This window comes from Parus major, chromosome 1, assembly GCF_001522545.3.
Source record: "Parus major isolate Abel chromosome 1, Parus_major1.1, whole genome shotgun sequence".
In the NCBI taxonomy this organism is placed as follows: domain Eukaryota; kingdom Metazoa; phylum Chordata; class Aves; order Passeriformes; family Paridae; genus Parus; species Parus major.
Window position 1 is genome coordinate 27,997,448 of NC_031768.1, and position 14,848 is coordinate 28,012,295.

Consider the following 14,848-nt stretch of genomic DNA (forward strand, 5'->3'; position numbering starts at 1 on the left):
AGAGACTCGAGAAACAAGCAGAGGCTGGTGTGAAAGAACTGAAAAAATTATGAATCAGCGAATAAAAAAAAAGATAGAAATATGTATTACTTCACTGACAGTAGAATGTTTTGGACATATAATGTGTTGAATGATTTATTTTTAACTATTTGTCTTTCAGACTATCTGCTAATAATACATGAGCCCAAAGAGACATGGAAAAATTCAACCACACATTTCCATACATGGGATAGGAATCTGTACAATACCCTTTCATCAGAGCTGCATATCACTATGCACACTCATAACTCAAGCTTCACAAAAGCTTGGGAAACAACATGGGTGCTAGTAGCTCAAAGTCAGGGTCTCTAAAAATCTAGAAAAGGTAGTCTATATCAGGCCAGAGACTCCTCCGTGGACTAACAGTGACACTCAGACCACTGATGCTGAAAACCTCAATAAGAACTAGCTGTCTGTGTGTGTTAATTCCAGGTACTCCTCTATCAGGTCACTAAGGGATTTCTTAGAGTCTATTCCAGGTTTGAGAAGGGAAAGGAGCCTTGGAAAATAGCTATAAGCATCATAGCCAAATCATGGAAAGCTGAGTGCCACAGAAACATATTTTGACTTCTACTGAAAAAAAAGATTCTTCTAGACTGCATATTGACTCAATGTTTTTGCTTCTCTGTTCTGGTTTCCATCTTGGTTCCTGATAGAAACTGCTTGTTTCTAGGATCTTCACTGCCTAGTATTGTTTTGAAACTAACATCCTTGTCCAATGAAACCACAGTTATTACCCACTTATTGCACTACCAAATAAGTACTTTCACCCTTTCACTCATCTTTCTCTCGGGAAGAATTCCCAGCAGATGTCTGTAAACTTACTTCATTCCCTGCTTTAAAAGCATCTCAAGGCCTGCAACACATACAGCAACAATCAGGCTGCTGGCCATGATGCTGAACAATCTCTTTCTTTGTGCTTCCCCCTAAGTGTCCGTGTTCCCAATGCTGATTCTAGTTTCATTCTTAGACTTTCTCCTCTTTCAGGCAAGAGGACCTTTTGTGAGTTGCTGGTGCAGCACCTTTTCTTGCAGTAAACTCTGGGCTCCAGGTGAGAGTATAAAACAGACTGGGGCTGATTGTCTTAGGTAATCACTGTATTCCCCTGTGCAGATTGTCTGTCAGTTCCTCTAGCGGGTCTCCAAGATTCTGGTGGAGGAGGAGAGGGATAGTTCTGATGGTCCTTCTGACCCAAATTGCTGTATGAAGGATTCTCCAGGGCAGATGGAAGTGAAGGTTGAGTCAGGTCAGGTCCCTCTTTCTCACTGCTATAATGGCCTTTTGATCTATAGGGAAAGTTAAAGCTGCCTTCCACAGCTTTTATTTGGAAGCTGCTGCCTGGCGATCTGCCCCATCTGCTTCATCCAGGCAGTGAATCAAGCCTGTTGTGCTTAAACCATTGACCCCTACTCTGAGAAATGCCAGAGAAGAATAGACTTTAACTAAATCTTTCAGTAGCACCCTCTCCCCTTATTTTTCTCCCTCCTTCCCATTGTTTTGAAGCCACGTCCCTTTTTGTTTGCTGGAGGAAGATTAAACAAAGGAAGCCACCAGTGGCGCTGGGTTTGTTTGCTGCACGTGTTGTGTGTACCACTCAGGCAGCCTTCCAGCAGGTATGCCCGTACAGCTGCAGAGCCATTCACTGCTGAGCCATAAAACTGCTGGCAGGTCTCACCATCTGTGAGGAAGACCGTGTGAGAACTTCTCGCTATTACTGGGTGGTTTTCAAGACAAATGTCAGTGCCGACCCCATTAAGATAGCCAGCATTTTAGAAATGGCATGATGTATTGCAAGGCTGTTCTCTTTCTCTGTCCTGATAGGTTGAGTCATGAAGTTTTGTAGATGTTCTCACATGAAAAAATACTTGAATTGTTATGGCATTTGAACACCGTGAAACACTTAGCAATTCTGAAACTCTTCCCATTGAGTGTCTGACAATATAACAAAGATTAGGGTGGGAAATTGTGGAATTTTAAGGTATGTTTCTACCATAACAGGAAAGAAGATGGGAGAGAGAAGAAACACAAAACCAACCCAAGAGAACTTGGGTTGTCTTGGCACTCAGAACTTCGGTAGCCTGTCAAAGTCTATGGAAAAAAAAGATCAGTGGCTCTGTATCTAATCCATCATCCACACATTTTGGCCTTGCTGTCCACAAAATAAAAACTTTTTTTTCCTTAAAGCCATTGCAAACAACTCTCCTGTCCAGTATTATATTCATTTCATTTCTAGCTGATTATTAAAGATATTGAAATAAAAGTAATTTGAAATGGTACCTCACTGTTGAAGTACAAGTACTTGTAGCTAAGCTCAGGGCCTCACTACAAGTTATTGTTTCAGGTACCTCATAACCATATAGAGCAGAAAGATATTTCTTCTCTAACTGATCAACATTTGGATTACAACTACTGTTACCCAAACATCTTGCTTTTATGGGAAAAAGTACATTTGAGTTTGAAAAACCAAGTCATGTCATACAAAGAAACAAGTTAGAAAAGAGCTTAACTAGTATAAGTTTCATCTGCAGCCATCATCAGTGTGGACAAGGAGAAATAACCACTAGGCTCCTACTTCAAAGCCACAAAAAACAGTGAGACATCTTTTCTTGCCTTCAGTGGATCTTGGATCATATCCCAAAAGATGGCCTCTGACTTGACAAAGATAGTTACTAGCCTTTTGTTTTGTGTAATTATGCTTAACAAACACGACTAAGGCATATTTGAGAAGTCCTAGGATGGTGTGAGCAGTAGCATGATTTAAAGAGACAAAGTTATCTGGCATTTTTTAAAGATTAGCTCACACCCTTCAAACTTTTTAATCCAGATGCAGCTAGCTGTTACGGTTGTGTTAGCCATCTGGTACTATAGTCTTTGGCTGAAAACAGAAGCAATATGTATCACCACTGCTTTTTGTTTCCAGGAAAAAGGAACGCTGTTTTTATGATCATCCATTCATTTGGTATCAAGCACATTTCACACATGAGTTAACTGGAGACCTGCAGTTGATATATTCTGTGTTAAGAAAAAGGGCTTTTTATGGCTGATGTAGAAGCAGAGATGTAGAGGGAAAGGTTGCAGTTTCAGAGTAACCGAATATAATATCATTGGGTTTTTTTGCTTTCCCTCCATAAAAAGATTCTTTATTTAGTGACACATCTCAGATAACAAAAGGGTTTGTGCTTTCTGGTTTCGCAGTTCAAAGCAAATAACATCTTCAGCTATATTTTGCTAAGCATAAAAGCGTTTGTAATTGCCTTCCACTAACCTTCCCAGCAAACTATAAGTAAGTTGATTTTATATACTTACTCACTTGAAAATATTTTATTTTGTTCAAATAACAGATGCATGCAAAAAAATTACCACCAATAGAGAGCAGAAAGGAAATTGTGAAAGCAGAGGACATGGTGGCTGCTTAAAAATGCTATTCTTGGTACACAGCAGTACCAAATTACATCACCCAAGGGAACCTCCTGACTTCTCATTGCCGGGGATTGAACTAGATGACCTTTTAAGGTATTTGCAACCAAACCATTTTATGATTCTGTGATTCTCTCCAAGGAAACACAAAGTCTTTTTGAGAATAAAGGGAATGCTGCTGTCACATCATGCAGTAAAGGACACCAAGAACTGCTGTATTGGCTGTATCCTGGAGATAGGAGTAGAGTTGGAGCAGGTATGTTACCTCAGGTTTCTCTATGTCTCCTAGAAAAAAAAATAGCATTCAAAAGGATGGAAGAAGATAATAAATCCTGGATTCATAGTGACTTTGTTTGACCAATGCACAAAGTCAGGAAGGAATATGGCCCAACAAGCCCACTCAGCTATTGCCTAACTGGCAGCAGTTGCAACTGCTTATTGAAGAATACAGTACAGCTTCCTGGCAGGTTGCCATTAAAAATGCCCCCACTATTTCAATGAAACAAACCCTTATTTCTGCCAGGTTTATGTGTAGGTCCCTTCTTTCCTCTTAGTTATGCCTGAGCTGACCTGCACTGCTCTTGATAGAGGCCCACTTCTATGACTTGGCTCCCAATAAGCTGGCTAGCAGGATTTTCCCTGTGCCGTGCCTTCTGTATCTGCACAAGAAATTTCACATAGTCAAGTGTGTAACAAGATACCTGTCAGCATTTACTGCCTGGCAATTTTACTCTAGGGCTATTGGTGACCAGGAGATACCAAGGAGGGCCACATAGCCTTTTCCTGAGCTGTCCCTCAGCTAAAGATGATCCTGCATCCTACAGTGTTCAAACACCCATCTTTACCTTATGCATGTCATCCAGCTATTGCATATTTTAGGTACCTGTCATCTCAGTATCTAAATCCCAAAAGAACAACTTAAGCAACTGAGGGGAAGCTGGAACTGGGGGCAGGTTTCAGTGGAAGCTACTCATCTAACCCGCTGAGATGTCTGAAACACTTCCACTGAGATATATATATCTAAGCACTTGAATAGCTTAAAGGATCCAGGCTTAAGTGTTGATGTGGCTGTTGAAAATGGCTCCTACGTCATATATATGCTTTATTGAAAAAAATTAAGTGTTAAATACAGAGAAGCTTCAGAAATGCTGCAAATATATATATATGTCTGTATAGAGAGAAACAGAGATGCAGCGTCTTCTCTGAGCAACAGCAAGTTATACCAATTAGTATGCCATTCATATGTCTGCAAGAATAAACAGGTTAGGAGGCCCAGATTTCTTGGCCCAATAACTCAGATTCCTAAAAACCCACTGGAAAAATATTTTAAGTGATAGGAGCTAACATTAAAACAATGGGAATTTACTCTTGGGATTAGAAAGGTCCACCACATTGCAGGCATATTAGCAAGCAACTGGATTCACCCTGTCTGTTAAGTTCTAGTAAGACATTCTGTTTTTTAATAAGTCTAGCTTTATAAATCTGGTCTTCAAAATGGTCTTGGGAAGTGTTCTGCATGGGCAAGCTCTGCTAAGGCTGAAACGCAGGGCTATGCCTGTGCTTTTCAGAAACAATGAACTATAGCACAGAGGGTAAGTGTTGCTCTTTGCTATTTGCCTACTGCCCACTCCCAGTCCAGCTGACTGCCATGCAGACAGGCTCTCTGGCATGTCTGAACATCCCCAGGAATATGGCTTTCCATATGATCTGAAGCACCATGCGGCAGCCGTGCCTGCAATCCTGCAGTTGGCACAGCAGGCATGGCTGATCTTGAGGGCAGACTTTGGCAGGCAGGAGAGACATCCCCTGGAGGGAACCTCCATGTGTTTCATTGAGAAGGGAGCTGGCAAGCATGGCTTTTACACAGTCTTGCTACTGCCATTTACAGCTGGTGAGCAATGAGGGTCAGGCTGCCTGCTTGTGGTGTAATACCTGCAGTCATAAACCATCATATTTTCTTTGCTGTTTTTCTGTCTGTGTCTATATTTGTGTTGTGTGAGTCTACTGTTCCTGCCTGAAGAACAGTGCTTGAGGTATCAGGATTGAAAGGAATCCCCAGCCTGTCCTCTGCCAGACAGAGCTGGAAACCTCCTCTCACAAATGCCTCTGTTTTGCACTTAAGCGAAGCAGCAGCTAAATCTTGTGCCTCATCCTCTAAATGCCCATCAGTTTTTCTGTCTCTGGAAACAGCAACACTGACAATTTAAAGAGGAGGACGGGGGTGGGGGGGAAGAAAAGAATGAGTGAAGAAATGAGCAATGTCCAAAGCAAATAAGGAACGTAATGGCATAAGGAGAGGCAGCGGGAGAGCTCCTCTGCCCTGCTCTACTCAGGGCCTCATCCATCCTCCCATCGCCATAGACTGGCATAGGAATGTGATGGGGAGACAGACACATTTTGAGGCTAATATACATCCTCCATCCTCCCCATCACAGCTGCATCTGGCCCTGCGGTGGGTTATCCTCTCTCTCCAAATGTTCAAGTCATTATCAGTTTGACAAATCCAATATATATAGAAAGATCTCCAGGCAAAATCTGTATTTCCAGAAAACGAGATTCCTATACCATCTGCAGCTAATTGTTTCATACCATATTCATCTCAGGCCTGCTGAGCCCACTCTAGGCCTGCTGAGCCCATCACTTACCCTGGTTTTACACAGGAGGAGCTCCACTGTCTTCAGTGGATTAATGCAATTAACACTTTTGTGTATAAGAGCAGAATTCAGAGATGAAGGAGCATCCACCACTGCCTCAGATCAACCTCACCATCACCTTAACACTGACAGGCATATGCTTTGGTGGTGGGCCATGAGTCTGGTTTTCACAAGAAAGGGAAAAAAAGCAGCCAGCCAAAACTGGCTGTGGTGAGGAAGGGAAAGAGGAATTGCCGCCTCTGAAATCAGATCCAAACCACTGGGCAGGGAGATGCCAGCTGCAAAGGGTTGCAGCCATGGCCCTGTGCTCGCCTCTTGCCTAGGGTGATTGGCAGCATTTCCCCTCATTCAAAATTAGAGAAAACAACAGAGCTCAGCAGTAATCTTGATTCTAGAGCCTTGTTGAAACTCTAGACACACATATCTGACAGATACAACAGAGATTAATGAGCCATGACCAGAAGTTTGATTTTTCTGTCAAGTGCTCCCATCCGTTTTTAATAAACAGGGGAACAACATAAACTCCAGCGCCTGCTCTCCATCGCTTAAACTGGGCAGGTTGCTTTTGGTTCCATGCGTGTCTGTGCTGAGTTATGACTGTAACCACTGAAAAATACTGGGGTTTTGTTTGGTATCTTTTTCCCCTGTTGGCCCTTTTGTGGCTTCTCTTTTGATGAGTTTTTCTCCTTCCATATTGTTTCTTTTCTCCTCAGCATGGACTGTCTGGTATTTTACTACTGGAAGCTGTCAAATGTAATATGTTTACAGCTAAATAAGTTCAATTTAGTGTCATTGGTGTATTATCTGGAGCACATAAGTGCCTAAAAAGCCCACTGCTTTGTTTTAAACAGCATTCTGCTTTATTTTTTTATAGGGTTTTGGAACATGGTTTCCTCATCCCTTCCAAGTACAACAGGCTGAGCCAGCTAGAGTGGAGCCCTAGGAGCATGTCATAGTCTCTTCATGCTTCTGGTTTTGTACATTATATAAATCAGGCATTGCTCTCATAAAATAGTAATCTGTACATAGACATCTGAATTTGTCAGGAATTCATGGTAAAGTAGTCCCTAAGGATTATATGCCACAGAAATGTATTTGAGAGGTCCTCTATATTTATTTCACACAAACTGTGATAGAAGCCACAAACAAAAAAAAAGAAGGATGGTTTATATCCTAAGGTATTTATGGGATGGGAAAAAGTGAGGAAATGCTGCCATAAATCTAACTGGCCACAGAATGTCACTCTTGCTCCATGCAAATAAAACTGAAAGGAAATTTACCTGGTAATATAAAACCTGAGTCTTAAGGAAGGCAACTCAGGGAATCTGTTGCCTGTAGACAGATGAAGTATGGTTATGCAGACATGAATGGGTGGGTACAGAAACCTACTCCTACAGGGAACCCAATGACATGCCTGAATCAAATGCCTTTGCAAACCTCTGATCTGGGTCTGCATCTGAAGTCAAATCCTGCAGGTGACCCTTCTCCCAAAGAGTCTTGCCAACAGGTGGCTTGGGGACCTCAGAGGGAGAGAGTCCCTGGATCTTAAAAACCCTCCCCACGCTAAAGCAGACATGCACAGCAGTCCCCAGGCTGTGCTTAGGGCACTTCAGTCTCCCTGCTGAAAATACCTGATTATCAGTAGGATTCTGGCTGTGTGTGAGGTCCTTTCTGAGGTGCAGGATAAGGACCACAGAGAAACAGCTAGGCTATAATATATCAAACAAAAGCTGTTCTTAAATAAAAAGCACTCACAGTTTCAAAACATGAAATAAAAGCTGCCCTGAAACTGAAATTGTCCTTGACTTGATGCTGCATACAACTGAAATTGCCACTAAATTTAACAGACCGATGCTTAGCATTTAATTGCCCCTGAAAAGACGTCACTATGTCAGGAAGGCACAGTTTCAAAACCCAAATCTTTTAATTTTCATTCAGGGCATCTTTTCAGGTAGCAAGTGTCTGTTTCTCCAAGTTGTGACCTTGACCAGACTAGAGCAAAGAGGTCACCTGCCTGTGCAAGAAAGGATCCCACCACGGTGCCACCTCTATGTAGGGGGGAAGGCACCAGGTGCAAGGCACCTCTGCATTTCTCCTTGGGGAATAAAGCTTCTGCTGGGGCTCAGAATGAGACTGGGGAAGCAGAGTAGAGATTATTTCCTGACCCCCCAGGGCTGAAGGACGGAGATTCCCCCCACCGCCTTCTTGATGGGAGAAGCTTCTCTGGAAAAGATACTGAAGCTTGTGTGATCTGTCTGTGATCTCCTGAAAACACATTTCTTATAGATCTGCAGATGTGGAAAAAAATGGGTTTATGCACTTATCACTTTTTGTATGTGCAGAAGTGCAAATCATGAAAAAAATTTGAATTTAAAGAGTAAAATGCAAAAAATTTAGATCAGGTTGAAAATTCTGCAATATTGGTTTTTGGTAAGCCTTGAAGTGTTTTGACTTAAGTATTTTTTCTTGATATTTTTGGTCTAATCTTACTCAGATTTCAAAACAGGAACTTACTCTCAGTCTGAAAATTGAATCTTTTCTTTGAAAGTTATAGAAAGAGGATATTCTGATAATTTTTAAAAACATTTTCCAATTGTATTTGAATATGGCATTTTCATTTTAAAAATTCCATCTCTTCCTTAAGGCTTTGCTTTTGACAAATCAACATCTTACAGTGAAAAACACTTCACAGAACACTTCCCAATTTTGCCTAATATTTACATCTGTTCTTCTCTGAGAATGTGTCACAGCTGTAGATCAACAGGAATCACATAGAACACGGTTGATTTATGGTCAAAATAATATTTTTAAATCAACTTGTATTTAAGAGTAGTGAATAGCACATGTCCATATACCAGCAATGTATCATAAGGATTTTGTACCGCTTTTACATTTTTTACATTTCTTTTGCATAATTATACACGATTCATGTGTGATTGTAATTTTTACAATTATTTTACATAATTACATGTTATTAGAGCTGAAATTTGGGCACAGTTAAAGACTGCAAGCCAGATCCTCAACGTTTCAGGCACCCACCCTGATGGCATCATCTGTCTTCTGAGACAGGCAAATTGGACCAAAAGAGACTACTGTCCACTGAAATTAGAACAACCCCAGAGAGATACATGACTGTGAAGTGGCAAGGAAAAGGAAATTGTTTGTCACTGCTGCTTTTATCCTTAGCTCCAGCTTTGGCCTCGGATGGTGTGATCCCCGCTAGACACAGCACTCATGTGGAGTTGAAGGAAATTCAAGGGAAACTGCACACTGCTTTCCTGCATCTGTCCCCACTGCCTTCATCTTTGGCCCCCAAACCACAGGTACTTGGATGCCAGGCAAAACTACAGAGGGGCTTCCGTTTAGTCCCAGAATATTGATTCCTCTGCCAGAAAAATCACATTTTCGATGTGCTTGGTAAATAAGGGGAGGAAGAGGCCCCCACGCAGCAAAACCTGGGGTGTTTTCTTCACCTTTGCCAGGCATGCAGGCATTTTCTTCATTAGAGTGGTTGCTTGGTGGGACACACTACCCTCTGTGAAGGTGAATATTAATCACAAACTTAGCTCTTAGTGCCTTTGCTAGCACCCCATTTTCGTCTGGCTTTCTGTTCCTCAGAGCTCGGGAAGGTCTCTGTCAGCTGAGATACATGGGGTGGGTGAATGCCTTGTTTCCTTGACTGGATTATCCCTCATCCCCTCTGCATTTTAAGAGATTTGGTGGGCCCGTTAACAGCTTTCTACCTGTTTTAAGATCTGTGACAGGAGGCTGAATGGTTCACTTCATGCAGCACCATTCGCCTGCCATTCCTGCTCACGGTGTTGACATGATTTATGTAAATCATAAAATGTGGTGGGGTGACCTCACGAGTGTCCAGCTCTCCTCACGCACGTCTCTGGGCAGAAGGGCTAGTATTTATAAACAGTGGTATATTCACATCTCAGTAACCTGCTTTATTTACACTGCTTGAGCAGGGCTGCTACTGCACAAATGAAATATTATTCCCTGCCATGTGCATTTCGTTTTTCAGTCGGCTCTGTGTTTTCTTTCATGCATTGCCCTCCCTGTCAGTGAGTTTGTCGGCAGTTCTCCCCAGCAAGGGGCTGGGGAGATGGGAAGGGGGTGAGTGAGGTTTGCTGCCATTTCCAGAGCAGGTGGTGACAAGCAAGTGTGGGACCCCAGACCAGCAGACTAGCAAAGTCCATGTTGGGACTACAAGCTGAGCTCCAGTTTCTGCAGTTTGGAGGGGAGCAAGCCAGAGCCCTGTGTTATCAACCAGCTGGGCTGAAGCAACATAATCTTTCCCTACAGCCAAAGCCATTGACTTTGCTTACGATGCTTCAGCCCATCACATGCTTCACTTGCTATGCTGCTGCTGGTGGGATGCTTACTCCTAGGAAATCCTGGTCTTGGCTATTCTTTGATGAGGGTAGGTGACAGTTAGTCAAGCTATAATCAAGCTTCTCAGGCATCTGGATATGGTTGAACCAGCCAGAATTTTTTAGAAAAGTCATCTTTTTGCAGTCATTTTTAAGGAGATCCTTTTACTGCAATCTCCAAAGAGCTCATGTCTGGCTTATAAATTAAGAGAAAAATGTCTTCTCTCTCAAAATAACCACAGTAATGAACTCAACAATAAAAACTGCTTATCACCCTTCTGGTTTGGGGGCACTTGTTTTTAATTTTTTCTTTTCACCACTCATTTAAAAAAGGGAAGGAAGGTTTAATGTTTCTTAAAATATCTTGTTTAAAGTTATGTCTGGTTCATTATCTCACCAGCTTCTGCTGTTTTGAAAATGTGTTTTTTCTTTTCATTTTCTCAGCAAGATATTTATGGTAAATATTAACTTATGAACAAGTCAAGAAAATCAATAGCTGGAACTCTGTCAGCCTCAAAAGACTGTGAGCATTTCAAAATGAGCTCCAAGGCCTGAAACTCCAGAGGTGAAAGAGCTCTCTATTGCCTTTACTGATGGAAAGAGAAAAGTGTCTCATAAAAAAGCTCAATTTCTGTAAACTGCATAGACATGACTCTTCTAGCAGCACTTGAACACCACCTAAATCATGGGGCCACAAGTGCTCACTAGCTTCCGGATTCAGATGCCAATTCTGGCAACATCTTGCTGTGTGCTGGGAAGGGACCTGTGATAGATGGATCCTCCTCCTGTCCTATGCTGTGGTTTCCACAGGAAGAAAATGCTTGTGTCTGGACAGAAAAGGGACAGCCAATGCTGTCAAACATGATGGAGGCAAGCAGGGAACACCTCTCCCATGTTTGTTTAAAACAAGAGCAGAGGCAGAGCTAAGGAAGGATCAGGATTTGGGCAGTCACTTATTTGTTCGGTACCCCGGGAAAGTTTAGCTGCCAAGCCGGGGTCGCGGGCTGTGTGATGGGGGAGCAGCTCCGCTGGGGCCAGCAGGCACATCTGGAAGCAGACATTTGGCTTGCGGCTGCAGCCCATGTGTCAGGTTTGGTGTGTGTCTGGAAAAGTGTGCTGCAAGGACCATCAGCCCAGGACTGGGGAGGGGAGAGTGGGAAGAGACAGATGGCTGAAAAAACTTGCTAAAGGAAAGTACTTTTCTCTATATTCTTGCAAATCCTTTTTACCTGGTCCCCAAGTTCACAGCTGCTTTCTTCTCATAAAGATTTATTTTTTTTTGTTGTTATTCCCAGAATGTAATAGAGGAATTTCTGTTTCTTAAAGGCATTTGGCATGGCTGTGGTAAGCCTCTCTGGTTTACTAGCTGAGATTGCAAGGCAGTTTAGTTATTTGTCAAAAGGCATTTAGTGAAACCTTGGCCCTCTTGCTTTTCCCCATCTTTCAGAAGGCTTTTAAGAAGGGTCGGATTCTGCCTTCCCTGCCTTCCTCCCTCATGGCAAACAGCACCTTTTTTCCTGTCAACAGTGGGATTGCCTTTGCACAGCTTGCATAAATAGAGGTAGTAGAATCTGATTTACGGAAATTTTCAATATTCTTCAAGTATATAATAAATTATTTCAGAAATCTAAATGACACTGAAATGAAAAATTGTCCTGTTGCACCAAAGGGATACTTGACTGGGGAACCCCCACGCTTACTATTTGGTATTTTGAAAAATATCAATATTCTCTTCAGCTTCTAGTTGAGGAACTGAGACCACATTGTAATTCTTACAAGATGGATTTCCTGCTCTCACTCAAGGGGTTTTCCCCATAAAGTATGGTAGGAAGTGTGTTGAGCCTCATTAACTCTCATCTTGTTGCTGAAACAGCACTGGAAACTGTTGGAGATGTATATTAGGCAAAGCTGCCTTGGCTTGCATGGACAGCAGTGAGAAGCTGCTGTGAGGTGAGGTGAACCAAGGTATGGTGAAAAGCAAAAGGAAATAAAATATGAGTCCAGAAGGAAGTTTGTCTACAGCAATACATACTATACCTCACCTTTCTTATGTGTCAATACATCACATGAGATTTCCTTTCCAAAATCAGGCAAGAATGAGTTGGAAACTGAAGATGCCATTTCAGAGCACTATCCTTTGAGACAGTGCTCTGAACCACCTTTATTCCTGTTATATTTGACTGTCCACAACATCTCTGTAATGTCTGCATAGGTCTCAGAAAAAATATTTTGCTCTCTCCATCATCTGTTTTACCCTGGCACTCTTCTGTAGGTTTTTGTAGAGTTGCTCCACATTTACAGAGGAGTGAAGGAGAGGAGAGCTAGAGATTTCACACTTGATATTTACACACTAGACATAGCCTTCCTTTATCTCTTCCTGAGTTTAACTCTCAGTGAAACAATTTAAAAGTCACTTTCAGGATTTATCTCTGAAAACACTTCAGCGCCTCCTAAAGAGAAGACAACTAGGGAACTAGCAGTGCTCAGAATTCTGCGTTGTGAAGGACTAAACTGCAATCTTGTGCACATTCTGTCTATTTTATTCCCTGGCTCAGGGCTGGGATAGCCCACGTACGTTACTCCAGATGCTAGCAATATAGAGTACATTGAAAGCAGACCTGGGCCAAAATGTTCTCTGGACTTCTTCAGGAGTAAGGGAAAGTACAGACTGAGAGTCAGCGTGTAAACTTTCCCCATTGAAAGTTTGATACAGTCAGTGTGATTTCTAGGTGGAGTGAGAGAAATCTGGGGGAAACCCGTTTCCCTTCAGTGTATTTACTGCAGAACATAAGCAGCCACACTCTCTAACCCAGCAGCAGATATCCTGCCTTGGATGTTGTATACATTATATTGCTGAAAGAAGAATAACAAGGTATTAATGTCCAGCTATTACAGGCCTTAACCTTTTATCCCTGAGAGACTGCTCAGAGTTTTGTCTGAAGAGTGCCTGTAGGGGCAGGGTACAAATTTGCAGGTGCAAAGTAGTATTTGCAACTACAGACCACAAAGGTGCAAATGCCACGTTCCGGTCTTTTGCTCTGCCATCCACTAGCCTGCAGGCAGAAAACCAGGCACTGTGCAGAGTTCTGGTAAAACCTGTGATCCTAATTGTTTAATAACATTCCAGTCAAAGGATATATCACCTTCTGCTTCTGTGATATGCATTTTCATTTTTTGCATGGGCTCGGACACTGCCTCTTTCTGCCAGTTTCTGGAGTCATGACCTTTAGAGACTGTGTGTGTGGCTTCTTGTCCCTTCTGCATTCAGCTGAGAGATTTTACAAATCTCCCACCAAGGGGGATGGATTACACTGACTCCTGCATTCTTTTGTGTTCTCCAAGAGATGTAATATTTACCAGCAAGAATCTCTTCTCAATCTAATCCAGTTCACATGAATATCACATGAGGCTACCTCCTGCAAGAGGCAGCCTTAAGATGTAGTGCATGATTTTGTGCTTACTGTCTTTTTTCCCTTGTCCTTATTTTGTCTTCAAAGGAGCTATCTGTGCAAGAATGGCAAAAGGACATAGGCCTTGGAGTGCAGACCTGTCTGAATTAACTTAATGGCAAGCACAGATGAATACTTGCTGTCTGGAGAGCATGCAGTACAGTGACTGCATTTATTAAACGTATCAGGGTAGTTTCCAAACTCTAGCACTGCCACAGCGCTGTGAGGGAAGGCTTGTATTGCTACACGAGTCCAGCTTGTCTGCTAACATGTCTATCCATTCTGCAGGTGTATGTGTTACAGCCCAAGGCAAAAATATCCATGCCTTTCCCAACGATCTCATGGTGCTTCTGCAGGCCAGATGGTTCCAATTTGAGGCCTACGCTCGATGATGTAGCTGTATTGAGTTTCTTCCCTGAAACCAACAAAACCTGCTTTAGCATTTTGCTTGGATTAAAATATTTGTCCCTTTTTTTTCACAGGGCAGAAGAGGGACTCCTGAAGCCACTGAAGGAAGGAAATCATTACAGGGTTCTACAGAAGTAGGTCATGTGCTACAGCTGCTCATAGTTTAAGAGGAAGAAACATGGGACCTCAAACATGGAACACGACTCCTTCAAAATGCTTGAGAGCAACCCAAGAAAAACATCCTCAGAGGCTTATTTAATAAACATTATCTATAATAGTCTCAATGTGTGCTCATGTTTCCTTAGGAGTTTGCACCTACTTCCCAGAGCTAACAAGATTCCAAAATAGAGCACAGAATAATTTAATGAAAGGGATTTAATAGTTTGTGTTAAAGCTAATATGGTCCATTAGGAGTTGTCATTTTATAAACAATTAAGGTATGTTACCCCTTCCCCCATTGACATAAAGCCATTCCACACAAGGGTTGTAAACAATCAGTGAT